This window comes from Sciurus vulgaris (genome assembly GCF_902686455.1).
Source record: "Sciurus vulgaris genome assembly, chromosome: 9".
Classification (NCBI taxonomy): Eukaryota; Metazoa; Chordata; class Mammalia; order Rodentia; family Sciuridae; genus Sciurus; species Sciurus vulgaris.
In genome coordinates, this window is record NC_136469.1 from 111,029,839 (window position 1) to 111,050,000 (window position 20,162).

Sequence of the window (20,162 nt, forward strand, 5' to 3'; positions counted from 1 at the left end):
TCAGTTTTGTGAATTAGTAAGGGAAATAACCACATAAATCAGGGAATCTCAAGGTCAAAAACTACCTTGTAGCTAAAGGAAATATCAGAACATCTTTGTGGTCAGTCTTTTCCTAGCTTCACATACCAGGGTTACTGTACAACAGTTATGTACAGACTCTAGATTTAGATGTCTAGGTAAAAAATCCCACTTGTGGCATTTATTAACTAGATGGCCCTGAGTAAATCATTTGACCTGACTTCTGTCTCACTTGCCTCTTGTGAAAAATGGTAATATTGATAGCACCTACTTTATGGGATTTTTGCAGATTAAATATATTGATATCTATAGACTGTTGAGAACAGTGCCTGGTACATACTAGGTACAAATATTCCCTATTAAGTGAAGTATGCACTAGATCTGTGAACTATTTTGTGTGATGTTAAGTGTTAACTTGAACTTAACGTATTTCTTAGTTGTCATGGAGTGAGTTGTGAAGCTGCCAGGTTCTATCCAATAAGCCTCCTAAAAAGGAAAAGATTGATTTCTCTTTCTGGGTAGCACAACCCACAAGGAGATGCTTTCTGATCATGCTGATCCTGTCAGACATGCTGCAAAAAGCATTTTGCTAAACAGAGGAGAACCACCAGCATAGTGTGTACTCAGCTTCCCAAGGTGCCTTTCCACTATTAGCAGACTGGCTTCTGCCAGATAGTTGACAACATGTGTCCCATATCTCCTTTTATCTCCTTCTGGCTACAAAAACTGATGTTGAAATTTTATTGCCGTGTTAACAGTATTGTATTAAGAGGTAGAACTTTCAAGAGGTGATTAGATCATAAGGGATCTGCCCTCATGCATAGATTCATGGCCCTGCTGCAAGGGTAGGTTCGTTATAAAAGATGAGTTCATTTTCAATCTCTCTCTCCCCTCTCCCTTTTTACCTCCCTTCCTTCTTTGCTCCCTCCCTCCCTGGGACAACACATAGGAAGACCCATACATGGCAGCACTTTGGTCTTGGACTTGCGATATTCCAAACTGTGAGGAAATAATTTCTGTTCTTTATAAATTACCCAGCCACTGCTATTCTATATAGCAGCACAAGATGGGCAAAGACAATATCTTTACAATTAGTTCCTTATTGGACCTCCCTGAGTCAATTTTATTATGCAGCAATTGTCAAGCTCTTTAGTAAAAGAAGACTTAAGCAGTCAGTAGTAGATGGGTGACACCTAATTACTGAAACTTAATTACTGTCATGTGATTATAAAAGCAAGATTTGGTCCAAATATCTTGAATGTTTAAATAGCAGCAACAGTTTTATACCTGTTCTTCGCAGCTCCACTGACAACATCGCTTTGTGCCCAGGCACATTGACTCATGCCTTTCATGAAAGCTTTACTCTGTACCCCATGTAAGGATATTCTGGAAGCAGAAACAGCCTTGTAGTTGGGTGAGGAGACAGAATCCTCCATAGATTGGAAGGATACAGAGTGTATACGGAGGGACCAGGATCAAGTCCCCTACTATAATGGGTTATACAGTTGATTTAAGGAAAGAGTAATGGGACCCACACAAATATGTTACCAGCCAGGTATGTTGTACACCACTTATTCGTTAAGAGAAAATGATTTCTATTATCTTTGACAATCTCTTTAGTACAAATTTTGGTAAGGATATTTAAAATGCCAAGTAACAAACTCAGATAATTGCTGATTCTTCTTGGGGTATTTCACACGTAATCTAATCATTTCTAACATAAAGAATAGAGTTTATTTATACAGGCACACAGATAACAATGTTTACACTGAAATACTCTTAAATATAAAAGATTCTTATGTGGTTTTGGTTTATTTTTGCCAATAATCGTTGATATATACAAAATTGTTAAGCTATAAGTAGGATAAAGATGAGAAAAGTGATGCACAGAAACTGACTAGTTTTGTGGCCTTAGGCAAGTTGTTCAACCATTCTAAATCTCAGATTTTTTGTCTGTACAATATGGTCATTGCGATAAATATATGTGATAATAGATGAAAAGTTCTCTTCTCAATGCAAAGCATACAGAATGAATTCAATCAATTTTACTTTTAAGATCCAAATGAAATGTAAATGGATTAAAGAATTTTAAGCCCTCAGTTGAATATCTGATATCATTGCCTTAAGGCAATAATATAATTATATTATTAGATAAAAGTTTGGAGATAATCTCAGTTGTTTCAAGACACAGGAGCTTAAACAAGTTCAGGACTTGCTTGAGAAAGCAGGAAAGATCACATAGCTGAACCCTGACCAAGGGTCTACTTTTGGTTTAGAAAAACACAGAACCAGCATATTTAAAAATAATGGGGGGGAGGGAAGGGTTAGTGTTAGGGTTAGAGTTAGGGTTAGGGAGGGGGGCAAGTATGGAGGAAGGAAGTACTGTATAGAGGATAAAGAGGGGTGGGAGGGGTGGGGGGAAGGGAAAAAATAACAGAATGAATCAAACAACATTACTCTATGTAAATTTATGATTACACAAATGGTATGCCTTTACGCCATGTACAAACAGAGAAACAACATGTATCCCATTTGTTTACAATAAAAAATAAATAAATAAATAAAAATTAAATCTATACAAAATAGTTAGCATAACTATACTCAGTATACCACATCCCCAGAATGGTCATCCCAGACACCTGTGCTTCTTAGAAGTGTCCTATTATGTCAGGTTGTTCAGTTCTCCCAGGATCTTTTCACCACAATCCTGTGGTGTTATATTAACAGATAAGTGACATGATTCCAGAGATCCGATCTTTGGCATTAGTCTACCACTTTCAGGCCTGGTCCAATCTTGGGTTTGGTTCCCTACTGATGAGCCATCTGGCAGGAAACCAATATGCTTCTAGCCCTGGAAACTACAGGAAAGAAAATGAAATGGAGATAGCAGTGAGAAGCCAAAGCCAAGTGCTCTCTTCTGCTCAGAGTCCGCGGTTCAGTTTATGAAGAATGTGTGCAAAAATGCCAGTAGACATGAGGATCTCAGAGTCTTCTGAGTAAATTTTGGTCTTTCCACAATTTCTGGCATTAAAAAAAATGATTAAAAGCATATTCAAACATCAATTTTTCTTATTTCTAAAACTCTAACATCCAAACCCTTTTCCCTTAAAGTCTTAGATGTTAAATGGGTATTAGAGACTCTAATGCAATCTCCTAAACACCATCCACACTGACAACATTCCCCTTGGATGGCAGCCAGCACATTGATAGATTCCGTTATTGGAAAGTCCTTAGGAACACTCAACTGAAAAAATGCCATTCTGTAACTTCCAGGTGCTAGCCAGAAAGTCAAGCCTAAAACCACAGAGTTTCAAAGTTGGCAAGACTCTCAAGATCACTTTACCCTCCGGAACGTCTCTCAAACAAATCAAATTTCTTTTCCATATTACAGCCCAAATTAGTTACCTTTTGCTGCATAACAAACCATCCCAAAAACAAACATACATAATGTCATAATTACGAGCATCAGTGCATTAGTCAGGTTTTTTTTTTAATCTCTGTGATGAAATATCTAAGAAAACTAACTTAAAAGAGGAAAGATTTATTTTGGCTCACAGTTTTAGAGGTTTCCATCCATGTCAGCTGGCTCCATTGCTATGGACCTGTGGTGAGGCAGAACATTATGAAGGAGAAAGCATGGTAGAGCAGAACTACTCAGCTCAAGGCAGCTGGGAAAGGAAAAGAGAGATCAAAGAAGGATCTAGGGACAAGATATACACTTCCAAGGAACTACTCCTGTGACCCACTTCCTCCAGCCAGGCTCAACCACCATCTCCCAATAATACCATCAAATTATGAATCCATCAATGATAACCACTGATGAGGGTACAGCCCCCATTATCTTATCACTTCCCAAAATTCCCACCTCTGAACATTGCTGCACTGAGGATAAAACCTTCAAAACATAAGTCTTTGGGGGACATTCCTAATTCAAACTGTAACAGACAGCTAGATGACTGTTCCAGTTCATCCAGTGCAGCTGTGACTGGATGCTCTATAATGACCTAATTCACATGTCTGACAATTAGGGTGGTGGTTCTGGGGGTAGCCTCAGCTGGGACAGTCTGTCTTCGTTCCACATGGTGTCTCCTCCTCCAGTAAGACAGCCAGGGCTTCTTGCGTGGTATCTCAAGGATCCAAAGAGCAATATTTTCAAGCCTCTGGTGTGCTGTTTTCTAATGTCTTTTTGCTCAAAAACAAATCACACCATATACTGTTAGATAGCGCTTCCCTTTTCAATTAATGTCCTTCCCAGAGCCTCAGATTGCAACCTTATTTGTAAATAGAGTTGTTGCTCATGTAATTAGTTAAGTTAAAGTGAGGCCATCCTTGACTAGGGGTGGGTCTTTAATTCAACATTATTAGCATCCTTATAAAAAAAAAAAAAAAGAGGTACAGAAACATACAGGAAGAACACCAAGTGATAACTGTGGTAGCTAGCTTTGAGAACTATGGGAGAGTAGATTCTACTGTTTTTAAGCCTCCCCATTTGTGGTAGTTAGGCAGCCCAAGGAAATTAAACACACATGGCCAAGTGGTGATTCAAGGGATGGCTGGCCACTAAATGAGAAGATCTGAAACATCATATTACAAATTGATGTCCACACAGGGATGAGAAGAGTCTGTGGCCATGTTTTTAATCTACCAGAGATCCCTTCCTGTATATGTTATAATATTTCCCATTATCATCCTCTCCAGGAAATTCCTAGAACAAGGTATCAAAACCCTTTGCATATAGGTTACTTTAGTAGGATTGCAATTTATTCATAAACCTCTTAAAAGGCAGGCCACAATGTTACTACATACTTCAAACATTCTCTTCAGAAATGCTATTCAGTCTTGCATTAGTAGGTTTTATTTAGCTGCAAGTAATAGAAACTTCACTAACAGGGGCCTAAGTGAAACTCTATTATTTTGCTTAACAAGAACTCTGGTAATAGCTAATCCTGATTGGCAACTTCATAATGTCAGCTGTTGTATCAAAACCTCTAAAATTCTCTTAATCTGTCCTCCATGGTTGAAAGAAGTCTCCTTTGATATCATAATCTGTATATCATATTTGTATGTGGTCATGTCCAAATGGAGGTGAAGGGCTGGACAGAAAAGCGAGAGCGGTTTCCTATTGTCTTTGTCCTGTCATCAGGAAGGAAATAGACCTCCCAGAAAATTCACACAATCTCTTCGGCCAGATTGAGCTATATCATGAATCCTAGCTCCCTGAGACTTTGAACACTAGTTTCTACTTTGTCAGTTCTACTGTGTATACCAGCAAGGGAGGAAAAGACCAGGACACTTTTGAGTGTAGTATTTAGACAGCCAACCAGATGTACCTTCCCCAAAACACATTAAAATCTGAGGCATGGCATACTGATGAGGTCACTTTTATGGAAGGAGTTTTTAGAAATAACAACAAAATTCTAACCAACTCTTTAAGTTACTGTATATTGTGTTTATCATAGCAATTAAGTATAAGGGTTCAGCAGTGGTACTGGGTTCCACTCCCATCCTCTAATTTACCACATAAGTGACTGTGGATAATTACTTCATTTATCTAGGTCTCAGATTCTGCATCTGAGAGATAGAGAGAAAATAGTCATACCTATTGACAGTGTTGCAAAGATTGCATACCACTTATTACAATTTCTGGTACATTGTAAATATTTAAAATATATATATTAGTCTGTTTTCTGCTACTACAATGAAATGCCTGAGGTTAGTTAACTTATAAAGAAAAAATCATTTTGGCTTATAGTTCTGGTCCGAGGACAAGGGGCCACATCCAGTAATAGCCTTTTACTGACAGAGTCCCAAGACTACACATGATGAGAGACAGGAAGTACACATGTGTCTTTTCTGGTCTAGCTCCCTCTTCTTATAAATCCACCTGTTTTCAATCATGAGAGCTTCATCCTGGTGACTTTATCTAATTCTAGTCACCCCCAAGGGCTCCTCCTCTAAATGTCAGTCAAATGGTTTTTACCCTCTTAATATGTCACAATAGAATAAAATTTCAGCACATGAACCCTTTGGGGAAACTGTTAAACCATATCCAAACCTAGCAAATATCACCCATTATTATTATCTCTAAGCCTGCTCCCACTATTGCATTAGGTAAGAGACAGAGATGGGACAAAGAACAACCAGGTTAATTTATATGTATTTACATAAAGAAACCTGCAAAAACACATACAGAACTACTAAAATGGATCACCTATGGTGGATAGAAAGGAGACTTTCTAATGTATATTTCTAATGTCTTTTAGTTACATGAATATGTGTTATCTAGTAAAAAAAAAAAAAAAAGTTGAAAGTCCCCATTATGTACTTAAGTCAATTTGGTTCATGATTTTACAAAGTCTGTAAGGAAAAAACGTTTGCCAAAATGTTATGGCAGTTATCTTCCAGTGATTGAGTTAAGAATGTTTGTTTACTTATTTTTACTTTTCTGAAACTATCCTGTGGTGGGCAGCATGATGCCCCCAGACCACAGTGACATCTAGGTCTTAACTGCTGAAATCTGTGACTATGTGACGTTACAGGGCAAGGAGGAATTAAAGTTGTTGATAGAATTAAGACTGATAATGGTCACAAAATAAAGAGATCATTCTAGATTATCTGGATGAACCCAATATAATCACAAAGGTCCTTTTATGCAGAAGAGAGAGGGAGAAGAGTCAGAGTCAGCATGGTAGAATTGAGAAAGACTCCCCTGGCCACTGCTGGTTGCAGAAGGTGGGAGGAGACATCAGCCAAGGATTCCCTGCAGCCTCCAGAGGCTGAAAAGGCAGAATATGGATTCTCCTTGGAGCTCTAGAAAGGACCATGACTTGCTGACTCCTTGACATTAACCCAGTGATACCAGTTTTGGACCTCTGATCTTGTGTGAGCAAGCTGTACCATTAACACAGAAAGGACACATTTATGTCTTTCCATAATGCCAGAATTTATTGAATAACAATAAATTCACAAGCTACATTAATTTCATTGGCTTTAATAAACTGAATACTCTTGGTTTCTCTTGGTAGACATGACCATGGCAATCACATATTCTTTCTTTCATTCCAATCTCTACACTCAAGTCACACTTCACAACTTACACAATGATATATAGGTGTCAGATTGGCTGAAAAAGGGTTAAGGACACCACCACTTTATAAAGAGTACAAAGATACAAATAACTTTGCATTTGCAGGTGGTCAGGTAAGGATTTAAAGAACCGAGCCACATAACTGTCAATGTGCAGAGTGGTCAAGGTGAAGCACCAGACAGATGGCAGATCAGAAGTGGACAGTGTCATGGTCAGGAAAAACCACACTGAGCTGAAGCCTGGGGATGGGCAAAAATTCATTGCTGTGGCAATCATCCTGGGCAAGACCCATAATGAGTGGCCAGGCGACAGGTCAGTGTGCAGTGCCTCAGTCTGGGGGTGCTCTTCCTTTTATAAATCTTAGATAAGGGGGTTGGTTACATATGGTGTGATTGATAAGCTCATGTATCTGCTGTACTTGATGAAATTTAATATGCCATGTGCTCTGCACTTCTGATTTAATTTGGTAATCTCACAAGTGGTAATTTTTATTAGTACATGTAAATTATTTATTAGTTTGTGACTTATGGTTATGCTGGGCAGACAATGGTTGTGTACTTGTACCTTGGCATTTATATTAAAATGGAATAACTCAGAGCAAGAGTGGAGTAACCCAGAGCAGGCACAGCCCACACTCTCTACAGACTTCTACAATTATAAGGAAATATGTTTGTGTTAAGTCATTGTGTTTATTATAATTTATTATAGTAGCAATAGGAAATATGACCAATATAAATCCCCACATATTAAATAATGAATGTTATTTTAAATATCAGGAAAAAATAATATTTTGAAAATATTCTTCTTATAAGCAAACTTGAAGTATAACCAGAGCACAATATTCCATTGCTGAAATATAAGTGTACAGGAGATGATCCACACCTTCTCTTATAATTGTTCTGAGACTTAGCTCCAAGGCACCTGAGCAATCTTCAAAATGCATAAAGAGGCAAAGCAAGAGTTCCCAGACTCCTGGTATTGATTTTTTTTTTCATTCTGTTCATTCCCTAGTCCTTCACCTATGCCCCTCAGGTAACAGGCATTCTTCACATATCTAGTCTTCAGTAAAAGTGTACATTTTATAAGAAATATTCTTAAAAATCAAACTGTAAAAAGGTAAGACTCATACCAGAAAACATCATTTTTTTAAATAGCAGGAAACATTCTGAGATACCAGACATAAATCTGTTTCTAATGTGGTGTACCTAGTTTTCCAGAGAACAGGAAATTGCCTGTTTATAAATGCATTGTCATCATGACAATGGGAAAAAGAACAGGAATTGCATGAATTCCTTTGTTCTTCATTGTATGTTACAAATGTAGAGACAGAAAAACTTCGTAGCTTTTTAAAATAAAAAGTAAAAGTAGTTGGAAGGTCTTTAAAGAATGCAAGATAAGTGGTCCTTATAAGAAAAGAGCTTAACTTAGACTTTTTAAATTGCTTATGTTTTTCCTGATTACTCAGATAATACATGCTCAATGTAAAAATGTTAGAAAATACAAAAAAGTACATAAAATATTAATCATTTATCCTCAGAGGAAGTCATTGCTAAAATCTCTTATATTTTGCTTCCATTTATACATTTTAAAGATATAGTAAAATGTAGCATATATAATTTTTTACCTTGTTCCTTTGCATTAATATTAAAACAGCAGCCTTTCACTTGGAATGTAAAACTGTACAGCCATAATTTTCACATTATATAATTTTCATATTTGCATTCATCATATACCTATACCAAAAAAATTCACACTTTCTTTTGTGTTGAATAATTAGTTTGCTTCTTACTGTTCATTATTTACAAATAATGCTGCAACAAACAGCTTTATACATAATGATTTTTCTACATTACCAATTCTTTCTTCAGAATCAATGCTTAGAAGTGGACTAGCTGTGCTAAAATGTATGAATATTTTTAAGAATCTAATACATATGTCTATAATTCTTCCAGAAGATGTAACTACTTATCCTTAAGCAATGTTTGAGATTTTCTGTGGTCATTCCTTGGTATTCAAAGAATATTGGTCCCAGGACACCCAGCAAATACCAAAATTCAAGGCTATTCAGTTTCATATAAAACATTGTAGCATTTGTATATAACCTACACAAATCCCTCCTATAGTTTACATCTCTAGTATAAGATTACTTAAAATACCTAAAACAATGTAAATGCTATGTAAATAGGCATTAAATGTATTATTTAGGAAATAATGACAAGGCAAAAAGTATTATTTATGTGTGTGTATATATATATATATATATATATATGTATGCATACACACACAATATTTTTTCAAATATCTTCAGTCCATAGTTGGTTGGATCTGTGGATACAGAATCTGTTTATACAGAGAAATGACTATACATTACCAATTCTTAGAAGCACATGTTATTATTATTATTAAATCTTTATACCCTCAATAAGCACAGAATAGTTTTTATATTTACTTTAATACATTTTACTTAGAATGAATACTCCATTATATCCTCTTTTGTAAATTTTCTAGTCACATAATTTGTCACTTTTTTTTTTTAGTTAACTTACACCAACATAAGAGATTACTGTTTGAGTGACAAGAGTAATCATTTATTATGGAATCAGTTTCACATCTAATATACCCAGGATATCTCCCTTGACAAGTGAGATATGACCCTTCCAAATATTACCCCAAAACAGTATTTATATCCATTGAAAAAATGACTAATGAATGGTAAGAAATAAGTAATTCTCAGAACCTTCCTAAAAAGTATTACATTCAGAAATTGGTAGTTCAGGGCTGGGGTTGTGGCTCAGTGGGTTGTGGCTTGCCTAGCACATGTGAGGCACTGGGTTCGATCCCCAGCACCACATTAAAAGTAAATAAATAAAGTTATAAAAAAAAAGAAACTGGTGATTCAGAGGAAGTTCATACTTACCTAGAAAATTTCTAATGGAAGGAAATGCCAGTAGTCAGAGCAGAGTCAAGTACACAAAATAGGGATGAGAAAGTTCCCTAGTCTGTTGGATGTCCATGGAGAAGATTCTCTTTAAGAGGGGTTCCTCTATTGAACAAGGTATCCTTATATCCCTATGCTATATTCCTGTATGAAGTTTGCTCCTTGAAACTTCCACTTGCCTACTTAGAATGATATGTGTGTGGCAAAATGCTACACCTTGTTTAGAATCCTTTTTTTTAAAAAAAGTAAATATTTATGTACTAATCTCCTCAAGAAGACTGCAAGACAGACACCATGCATATTAGTTAGGATTACTTTGGTTTCTACTAACAGAGAATCCAAGTAAAAACGGGTAAAAACAACAAGGTATTATCATCTTGTATTAAAAGAAGTAGTAAAATAGGCTCTTCTAGGGTAATCAAGTCTGTGGGCCAACATGACTGGACTTAAGCTGGCATCTCTGTGATCTTGGGAAATGACATCTTAGAGTTTTCAGTTAGCCACCATAATTCTAAATATTCTGTCGTCAAACAACAATGTCCTGAAACAACAAATAGGATATTTTATCCATTTTATCAGGAAAGAAATAGTCCACAGCAGAATTCCTCTTTCAATAAATTTATCAGAATTGGTCACAAAGCCCACCCTAAGTAATAGCAAAGGGGAACAGCATTGCTATAATTGTGGAATCATGATTTGTTGCTGGACTAGACTTATTTGCTCCCCTACTGTGTTAGTCAGCTTTCCATCAGTGTGACAAAATACCTGAGAGAATCAAAAGAAAAGGTTTCCTTTGGCTCATCGTTTTAGAAGCTTCAATCCATGGTTGCTTGGCCCTGTGGCTTTGGGCCTGTGTCAGCATACTACTTCATGGCAGGAGCACAAGGCAGAGAGGCTTGTTCATCTTATAGCAACGAGGTAGCAAAAATAGACAGGGTCCCAATATCCTCTTCAAGTGCATGTCCCCAGCGATCGATTTCTCTCTCACTTGCCCCACCTCCAAATGGTGTCACAGGCTGGCAATCAAGCCTTTAGCATGAGGGCCTTTCGGGTCACTTATCCAAACCATAGCAACTGCACATAGACTAATTCCAGCTTCTGTTGGGAAGGAAAAAAGCAGAGTTTAGCAAGTGATGTGTCTACCACCTCATGTCTTATCAATTTATATTTCCCTAGAATCTAGTAAAGTACTCTTTGCATAGTATGTTCAAAGCAAATATTTGTAGGCTAAGTTAATAAATGAAAGCAAATATTTGGAATCCTTTGTAAAATATCACCAGTGATTTCCTTTTGCCAAGATTATTTAAGAACTATGAAATAGTATCATATTTTGTAGAATACTAAAAGGTTAACATTCATGAAAACAACTCATCATTATTTCCTTGAATGAAGAGATATTGTGAATTGGATAGTGTCAGAATTCTTTGAAATGACAAATAAATAAATAACAAAAATAGGTCATACTTGTTTGACAAATTTGGGCGGATTAAAGGAAATATTTTTAAAGGAAATATTCAGAACTGTGCACAGTGGCTTTATCAGTTACTTTAAATTGACATCAACAGTAATGCTGCTTTTCTATTTTCAGATAATTAGGTTACTTAAACATGCCTAATTAGCAAAGAATTATTGCATTTGCTACTTACTGGGTTGGTTCCCATCTCTATGCTCACATGAAACTATCATTGTGACAGACTATCATGTTATATATCCTCAAAGTCACTTTCCCTCCTCTCTGAGGATAGGTCATGTTCAGTGGGTTTTTTACAAAGGGCTGTGTGCTTCCAGTAGTGAGTCATAGATATTCTGTGGAGTATATTATGAAGACATTGTCACCAATATCTTCTATGTAGCTTGTTCTGTGTTTCACCATATTTATGCCTGGTTATTTAGTAACTATCAATCCTTTTTACCCCAAGAGAACCAGCGCTTTTTTGTAGCAGTGGCTAAACCTGGTTAGAAGTTTTTGTTTTGTTCTATTTTGTTTTGTTTTGTTTTGTTTTGTTTTGGTTTGGTTTGGTTTGGTTTGGTTTGGTTTGGTTTGTGTTTTTTGCACTTGAAGAAATAGCCTCATCAAATCCCATTGATCTTCAGGGACCTCAGCACCAACCAGGCCAGCATACTAGGCCATTCAGCATACTGTAACAAACTACTACAAACTGGGTGGCTTATAAACAACAAAAATTTACTTTTCACCATTCTGGCAACTGGGAAGTCCAAGATCAAGGCTGTGGCAGTTTGGGTACCTGAAGAGGGTGCATTTCTGGCTCAAATACTGTACTATCATCAGTTGCTGGATGGAACTGGAAGTTTTCTGGAGTCTCTTAGCATTCTCTGGAGGCTCTACCCTCCTGGCCTAGTCACCTCCCAAAGCACCCCCCACCCTGCCTTCCTGATACCTTCACAGTGGAGATTAGGTTTCAACATATGGATTGGGGTTGGGCCGGGGAGCAAACATTCAGCTCCTCATCAGAGGCACAAATTTCAGACCTACAGAGTGTATCTTCCAAGACATAAAGTCTTTGTAATTCCAGCCTCTGCTATTTGTTCCCTCAGTCCTAGTTGCTTTCTGCCATTGCTACCCTAAAATTCCTCAGAACTGCAGGGTGAGGTGACACACACCTGTAATCCCAGCAGCTCAGGAGGCTGAGGCAGAACAATTGTGAGTTCAAAGCCAGCCTCAGCAAAAATGAGGTGCTAAGCAACTCAGTGAGACCCTATCTCTAAATAAAACAGAAAATAGGGCTGGGGATGTGGCTCAGTGATCTAGTGCCCCTGAGTTCAATTCTCGGTTACCCGACCACCTGCAAAAAAATACTACCTTAGAACTTTCTTTTGATCCTTTCTGTTGCCTAGTTAACAACTTCATCACGAGTTTTTATATTAAAATCTCTCTGCTCAAATCACTTGTTCCCTGACTGGTACAGTCTACAAGTTCATTGAGTTTGTTTTACAAATCCATGGCATGAAGTATATACCATGGTTAAGATAACATTGTTATCCCATTCTAGGCAGATATTGTTTGATATTATCCAGGGTGGGGTACCCTGGAGCTTAGTGGTGCTTGCAGAAGGAGCAGAGAAAGACCAATGGGTGCTCTTATCCTTTTCCCTATATCCCTAAGATGGCCTAAACTTAACATCAGTAAAATGAAGTCCCTACAGTTTCCTGAACCCTTTCTTGAGGAGGTTATTTAGCTATTTCCCTAATGTAATTTGAACATGTCCCTTGGGGTATCTCACTTCCCCAACCCAAATGCCTTATTAAGCACCCCCTCTGTTAAATACAATACTCCCACAGAAGGAATTCCAATGATCACATTTCTTCCCCTCTTGCTACAACTCCAGTGATATTTTACCATTCCTTGGAGTTCAGCATCATAGAAACAAAAGAATATAGAGGTTACATAATTTGTTCATTTTATATTCAACCAGTGTCTCATCCCAGGCCATCTGGTTTTTTATCTCTCTACTATAAACCTGACCTGAAACAGGAACAACTCAAATCTGGTGGCCTCACAATTCTCTAGAGAACAGATGCAATCCAAGGCTTCCATTTCTTCAATTGTTTTGGTTCAAAACATCCAGAAATGACTGCTGAGCAGTCAATAAGTCTGAAAATGAATGTTCTCAAGAAAACTTTGTTCAGCAGCAACATAATGGACCTTTAAACTAGACCCCCATGATTTGGCTTTAGCTAGCATCTGAAGGAATTTATGGCAGACTTTTAAGACATGATTCCAGTTCTTAAGGAATTGACACCCAGGATTGGACCCAAGAAGTAACTGCACAAAGCAATAATAGTAAATAAGTGCAATAGACTCAGTGGTAGAGAACTTCCTGAGGGTTGCATTGCTCTGGGAAGGTTTCGAGGAGAATTCAAGGCTGAAAGTTGCCCACTAACCAATGAATTAAGTGGGGTGTCAATGTTGTTCAACCTGTATCAAATTAGACTCTGAGCATAAAATTTTATCTCAATCTATCTTCAAAAAGACAACAAAAGACAGAAAATTCAGGCTATAATCTAACACTGTCAGGGCATCATCTAAAAATCTATTACATAGGAGTATTGCAGAGGATGTGGGCCAGTTTTTCAAGACAGGTCAAATTGTATATTGATTTTCAACTTTTCTTAAATCTACTTCCACAGACAATGTCTCTAAGCAATGCTACCATCATACCATCTGAAAAGGCATTTTGATCCTCATAGTCCAAAGAGTTCCAAAGCAGAAAAACACAAAATAGAAGGTATGTAAGCATTGTGTAAGCCCTGTTTGCCCACAGATCTATCCCTCATCCACTCTGTCTGCTTCATACAGCAGTAGGGCTGGCCCTTGCAGACTTTCTCAGGCTTCTCTGGCCACTATCTGCCACCTGAGGTCAGCCAGTGGTGGGCTGGAGGAAGGAGAAGCCAGGGTATTTTTCTCCTTCCTCACTGTCTCAGCCAGGACCTCTGTGATTCCAGCTTCTGCTGAGAAGTCCCACCTGGTTCAGCTTCTGCTGGGTAACTCCAGTCCCTGGGCTCTGGTACCATGACTTCCTCCTTTCATTTAAGGACAGTAATGTCTTCCTGCTTACAGAGTGGGGTTCACTCTGATTAAATTCCTCTGCTCCTTCAAGGCTTCAGTGAACACATTAAGTGCCCTCTGTTAAAAACATTAGAAGTGGTTTGTCTTTCTGGTTAAATACAGAGGATTTTCCCTTTCCTGATGTTTCCTGCCATGTAGAAAGTGTTCCATTATGAGATCATCCTGGCTTCTCTTGGTCTTGTACCCACTTATCCACTTACAAAGGAGTACATGGACTTAATTGGTGAATGTAGAAAGAGAACCAAGCCGGAAGGGCCAACCTCTTCCTTTAACCTTTCTTTTTTTGCTTTTTTTTTTTTTTTTTTTACTTTTTTTTTATTACTACAGGCTGCATTTTGATTCACTCACTGTACACAAATGGGGTACATCTTCTCATTTCTATGGTTGTGCACAATGTAGATTCCTACCATTCGTGTAATCACACATAGGGTAATGATGTCTGTCTCATTCCACCGTCTTTCGTACCCGCCCTTCCTCCCTCTCATTTCACTTTACATAATATAAATTTCCTCCATTCTTCTCTTACTCCCCACACCATCTAACCCCATTATATATCATCATCCATTTATCAGGGAAAACATTCAGCCTTTGGTTTTTTGGGATTGGCTTATTTTGCTTAGCATGATAATCTCCAATTCCACCCATTTATCTGCAAAGGCCATAATATAAGAGGAGATTTAGACTTTCTTTTGAAGTCAACCCACCTTCTATCAGTGGGTTCTCTGCTCTGCTCTCAACCACATGGTGGAAAGGTCTGACCCCAGAGAATATGCTTGCAAGTATCCAGGGATGCCTACGGCAGGGTAGAAAATCTGCCTAATCTTAAATTTCTGGATTGGGAAGCCCAATTGCCTAGAGATGCAGACACATTGTGTTGTATCAACATTATCAATACTAAATATGATAGTTTGATTCTTCTCTCTGTGTTACTCTTGTTTCTTATATCTTATTTGATCCAGTTGTCAAAAAGGAAGGCCCTTTTTGAAATGCTCAGGAACCTAGAACTTAGAATATTTACTTATACTATGTTCTAATAAATTGTATTCCTAAAGTTGTTAGATCAATTAAAAGTAATACCTAACCTTATAAATAGCTTCCATTGTGCCAGGAATCATTCTAAGTGCTTTACATAAATTTATTTACTTTTCACAATAATGCAATATGTATTACATTTGCCTTCCTTCCATCTCTAACTCAGCATTTAGTCCTACCTCTTCCTAAAGACTTATACTAGGTGAGCGTCACCTATACTCACCATGAGTGTTGGCAAAAAAGGATCCCTCCAGCCACAGGAAGAAAGGGAAAGAAGTACACAGATTAACTTGCAATTAAAGAAGCTATATTGAAATAAAGATCATAAATACTCTAAACTGATCACTTTCTGGTTTAAAATAACCAGGATTACCATTACAATAGCTAAAATTTACTATTATCTGTCTCTTGAAATAACTTACTTATTGTCCCTCTGTGGTGACAACACTGTATAAAGTTGTTCTCTTGTGAATCACTTTCCTACTCTGTTTACAATAATATCACTTTGAAGAAAATCAGTGGAGGAGAAGAAGGGGACTGAGGGGAAGGAGTAGGGATGGGATGAGGGAAGAACAGTGGAATGAATCCTACCTAACCTTCCTAGGTACTTACATGAATATGCCACAGTGAATCTCACCATTATGCACATTCACAAGACACTATAAGTAAAAAGCAGAAAGATCAGTAAGGTAGAGAGAAGGGAACTGGGGGAGGAAAGGACTGAATTAGAGCAAATTATATTCCATGCTTTAGTAGTTATGTCAAAAGGAGCCCTAATGTTATGTATAACAAAAAAAGAAATAGATAAATAAACAAATAAAAACAAATGAGGGACTGGGGCTCTAGCTAAATGGTAGTGTGTTTACCTAAAATGCACATGGCCCTGGGTTCAATCTCCAGCAATGATGATGATGATGATGATAATAATAATAATATTATTAATAATAAATGATAATAATAAGCAATAATAAAAATGATAATAAATAATAATAATAAATAACAATAGTAATAATGTCACATTGATAACTTGAAATGGGCCATGGTGGGAGAATTTATGGTACAGAAATTGGCAAAGTTTACAAACAAGTGGCATTTACACCCCCGCCCCCAGAAAGCCTGTTATTAAACATTTCCTAGTACTCGCTAGATGTTAACAGATGATTGGTGGATTAGGCAAGTAGACAGATGTGTAGACAGGCAGACAGTGACACAGACAGACTAACAGATGTACATACATAAGTATCTAGTTAGGTTAACATTATTTTCCTTATCAAAGTATGTTTTCTTTGACAAAAATTCTTATAAATTTCAGTAAAACTGCTGCATATGTATATTTCCCACTAGAATTTAGAGAACATCATGGTTTCATACAGGGCATGAAAAATAAAATTCAAACAACCCACTGCACCTCCTTTCATGTAAAGAGACAACAATAGAGAAAGGGATCTAACAAAATGAACCATGTAGAACTGGTACAAAGGGCTCTTTGAAGAGCGAGGAAGAAAACGCTGAGCTGACACAAGTCCCAGAGAGCACATTTACGTCTTCTAAATTATAGGCGGTCAGCATAAACATTCTCCAATACTAGGGTACACTTAGAAACCTTCTCTCTAAACAAGAAAAATGATATTTTAAATTGCAGTGAAGGGTAACCAATTTCTACATAAGAGAACAAGGAAAATCCAATTTGCAAAACTGGGGAACCAGAGAAATGGGGGCTGATGTTGTGGGGAGATTTTATCTACTGCTACCCTACATCAGCAAAATAATTTTTTGAATGTAATTACATTTTGTACCTAAGGGTTTAATTTTATGACAATAAACAGCAGTAACTGGCTTGAGACCCCAGAGAGCAGAAACAATGGTGCTTCCTGTTTTATTCTAGATGCCACATATGTTCTACAAACATATCTGCAAATGCAAAATGCCTTTTAATACGAAATGTTACATGTTTTATGATTGGGGTTATAAACATTAAAATAAACACGGGGCAGAAGCAATTTGATTCAAATATTTACCCAGTTCAAATCACTGTTCTCAACAATAGGATTGTACAGATTATTCCCAAGAGCCCCACATTGCAAATATTCAGTGTCATTAGGGAAACAAGTAAGTGCAACCTGGAAAACCTGCAGAACCAGCTTGGGGTACAAAGTTGGTCTCACTTTAAATAACCCAAGTACTCCATCCCTGAGTGATCTAAGCTCTTTCTCCAGGAGGAATGTAGGGAGGAAAGGTGCTTACTCAGTGAAAGAAGACCATTTATGGTTCACAAGAAAAAATTGGATTGTTTGATCAGGGAACCATGAACCCCAATTTATAACTTCCAGTACTTCTGTTGCTATCTCTGGGTGCCACTAATGAAATTGTGTCTGCTTTTGACTGCAAGTCATCCTTGCTGAGTCAGATCTTTGTAGAGCCTGCAGTGACACCACAGGCTCTGGTTCCCAAAAGGTCATCTCCTTTGGTTTGTGCTCATAAGTCCATTATGCCAGTCAGTCCAGAGAAATTTCTTGCTTACACTTAAGCTCTGTTAAAAAAAAGAAAGAAAGAAAGAAAGAAAGAAAGAAAGAAAGAAAGAAAGAAAGAAAGAAAGAAAGAAAGAAAGAAAGAAAGAAAGAAAGAAAGAAAGAAAGAAAACACCTGTACAAAAAGGGACAGGGATAGTGAATCTGTGTCACTACTTGGATCCACCTTCTTTCATAGTGAACTCCCCTTTCGGTTCTTCATTTGCTTTTGTGACAGGGGGCCACATCACAATCATCTCAATTCATCAGAAAAATTACACATTAAACCTCAGAAGGAAAAGAGGATGGCATTTCGACCTGTCTTCTGAAGATATTCCTTGGCCTCTCTGCAAACATAGCTACCTCTTCATGGTGAAGGATCCCAGAGGGGAAGGGATTAGACATTTTCCATGCTATAACAGCAAGTCCACCTTGCAGTGGTACAACTAAGAGGGAATTGTTCATTCAAGTTGTTATCCCAAAACCTGAAGAAGAAAATCTGTTACGAGGTATTCTATGTCTACTAAGACAACTGGTCACTTTGGTACCTTTAAATCTAGTGTCTTGCCAGATATATTGCATCTTAAATAATTTATAAGACAAATCTGGGCTGTGATAAATGTGTGCAAAAATTCAATATGAACACAGAGTACAGGGCAATCAAGTTTGACTGAATAGATACATGCTCTCCAAAGTAAAAAAAAAAAAAAAAAAAAATTGTTCTGGACTGAAAAGTGTCAATCATGATAACAGATAAAGGGGTTTATGGGCCATAACAGTTTAAGAGAAAAGAATGTGTAAATATTTGAAAGTAAAGGTGAGCTATTTACCCAAGTGAACAGACACAGGTTTCATGGGTATTCAGGAATGGAGTTGAAAAAAGAGAATTACATGTAGACCCATCATGTGTTCAGCTGTGAATATCATTTTACTGAGTTTGAACTCTATGCTGAAAACAGTGGGAAGTCACGCAGGGATAAAGAGCAGAGGAGTAAAATAGGTGGATCTGTAAGTTAGGAAGATAACTAATACCCACCTATGCAGAGAGTGGAGCCTGAAGTCAAGAACTTGATGCTGTTCTCACTGTCCAGGCCAGAGATGGCACAGCCCTGCAGGTAGGGGCAGTGGCAACCAAAGGGAAAAAACTGATTCTTGCAACACTGCAGGGCAGATTGACAAGCACTGGGGAATAGCTGTGTACAGAGAGAAAGTCAGAAATGATGCCGAGGTTCGTCGTCGTTAGGGAGACTGAACGGAAACTCTGCCTTTAACTGCACTAGGAAACATTAGAGGAAGAGTTATAATGGGGCCACAAAAAATTGTGTTTTTTTTTTTTTTTTTTTTTTTTTTTTGGCACTTCTGAGTTTGAAGTGCCTGTAGGACATTCATAAGAAGAAGCACTTTCTAAATTCACTTTTTCAAAAAAGATGCTTTTATTGTCTGGAGACTCAAACTGGTAATAATTACTGCAAAGGATATCCAAACGCTGTAAACAAAATTTCTCATCACATAAAAATACACTGCTACAAAAACATTTCTGTCACCATTAAATAAAATGGGATGGGTTGGAAATACATATTACTTTAAGATTTTTTTGTATTTATATAGTAAATGAGGCACTACAAATCAACATACAAGAAAAAAAGATTACTTAATAACTAGCAGAGACTCACAAAAGGCTACTTGAAAAGAAACATGGACTTAGAGCATTACCTCATACCAAGAATACCATGCTTTACCTCATACGTGTGAGATTTGTACCCAAAGCAGCCATCTTGACCTTGAGTTGGAGTCCATGTGTTAGGATGGCAGAGAGAGCTGATGGAAGGAAACTGATCTTCATGGTCTTCATGTTTCCTTCTTAGTTATGGATTGCCTACTTCTGCCTACTTCTGTTTATTGACAGAGAAAGAGATCTCTTCTTTCTTTAAGCCACTCTTACCTTGAGTTTTCAATCACTTGCATTCCAAACCTAAGTGTTACAAAGACCAA

The 20,162-nt window shown here is 37.4% G+C and overlaps 1 long non-coding RNA gene across 2 annotated transcripts; it reads right to left on the minus strand.

Moving 5' to 3' along the window:
• Positions 1 to 1,318: 1,318 nt before the first annotated feature.
• Positions 1,319 to 18,566, minus strand: LOC306669069. Of its 2 annotated transcripts, XR_013766013.1 has the most exons (4): positions 18,307 to 18,566; positions 14,528 to 14,688; positions 3,574 to 3,620; positions 1,319 to 1,404 (listed from the first exon to the last, which is right to left on the minus strand). It is a non-coding gene; the product is annotated as an uncharacterized lncRNA (long non-coding RNA). The 2 variants fall into 2 exon arrangements; XR_013766014.1 differs by lacking the exons at positions 1,319 to 1,404; positions 3,574 to 3,620 and adding an exon at positions 9,495 to 11,141.
• Between the last annotated feature and the right edge of the window lie 1,596 nt (positions 18,567 to 20,162).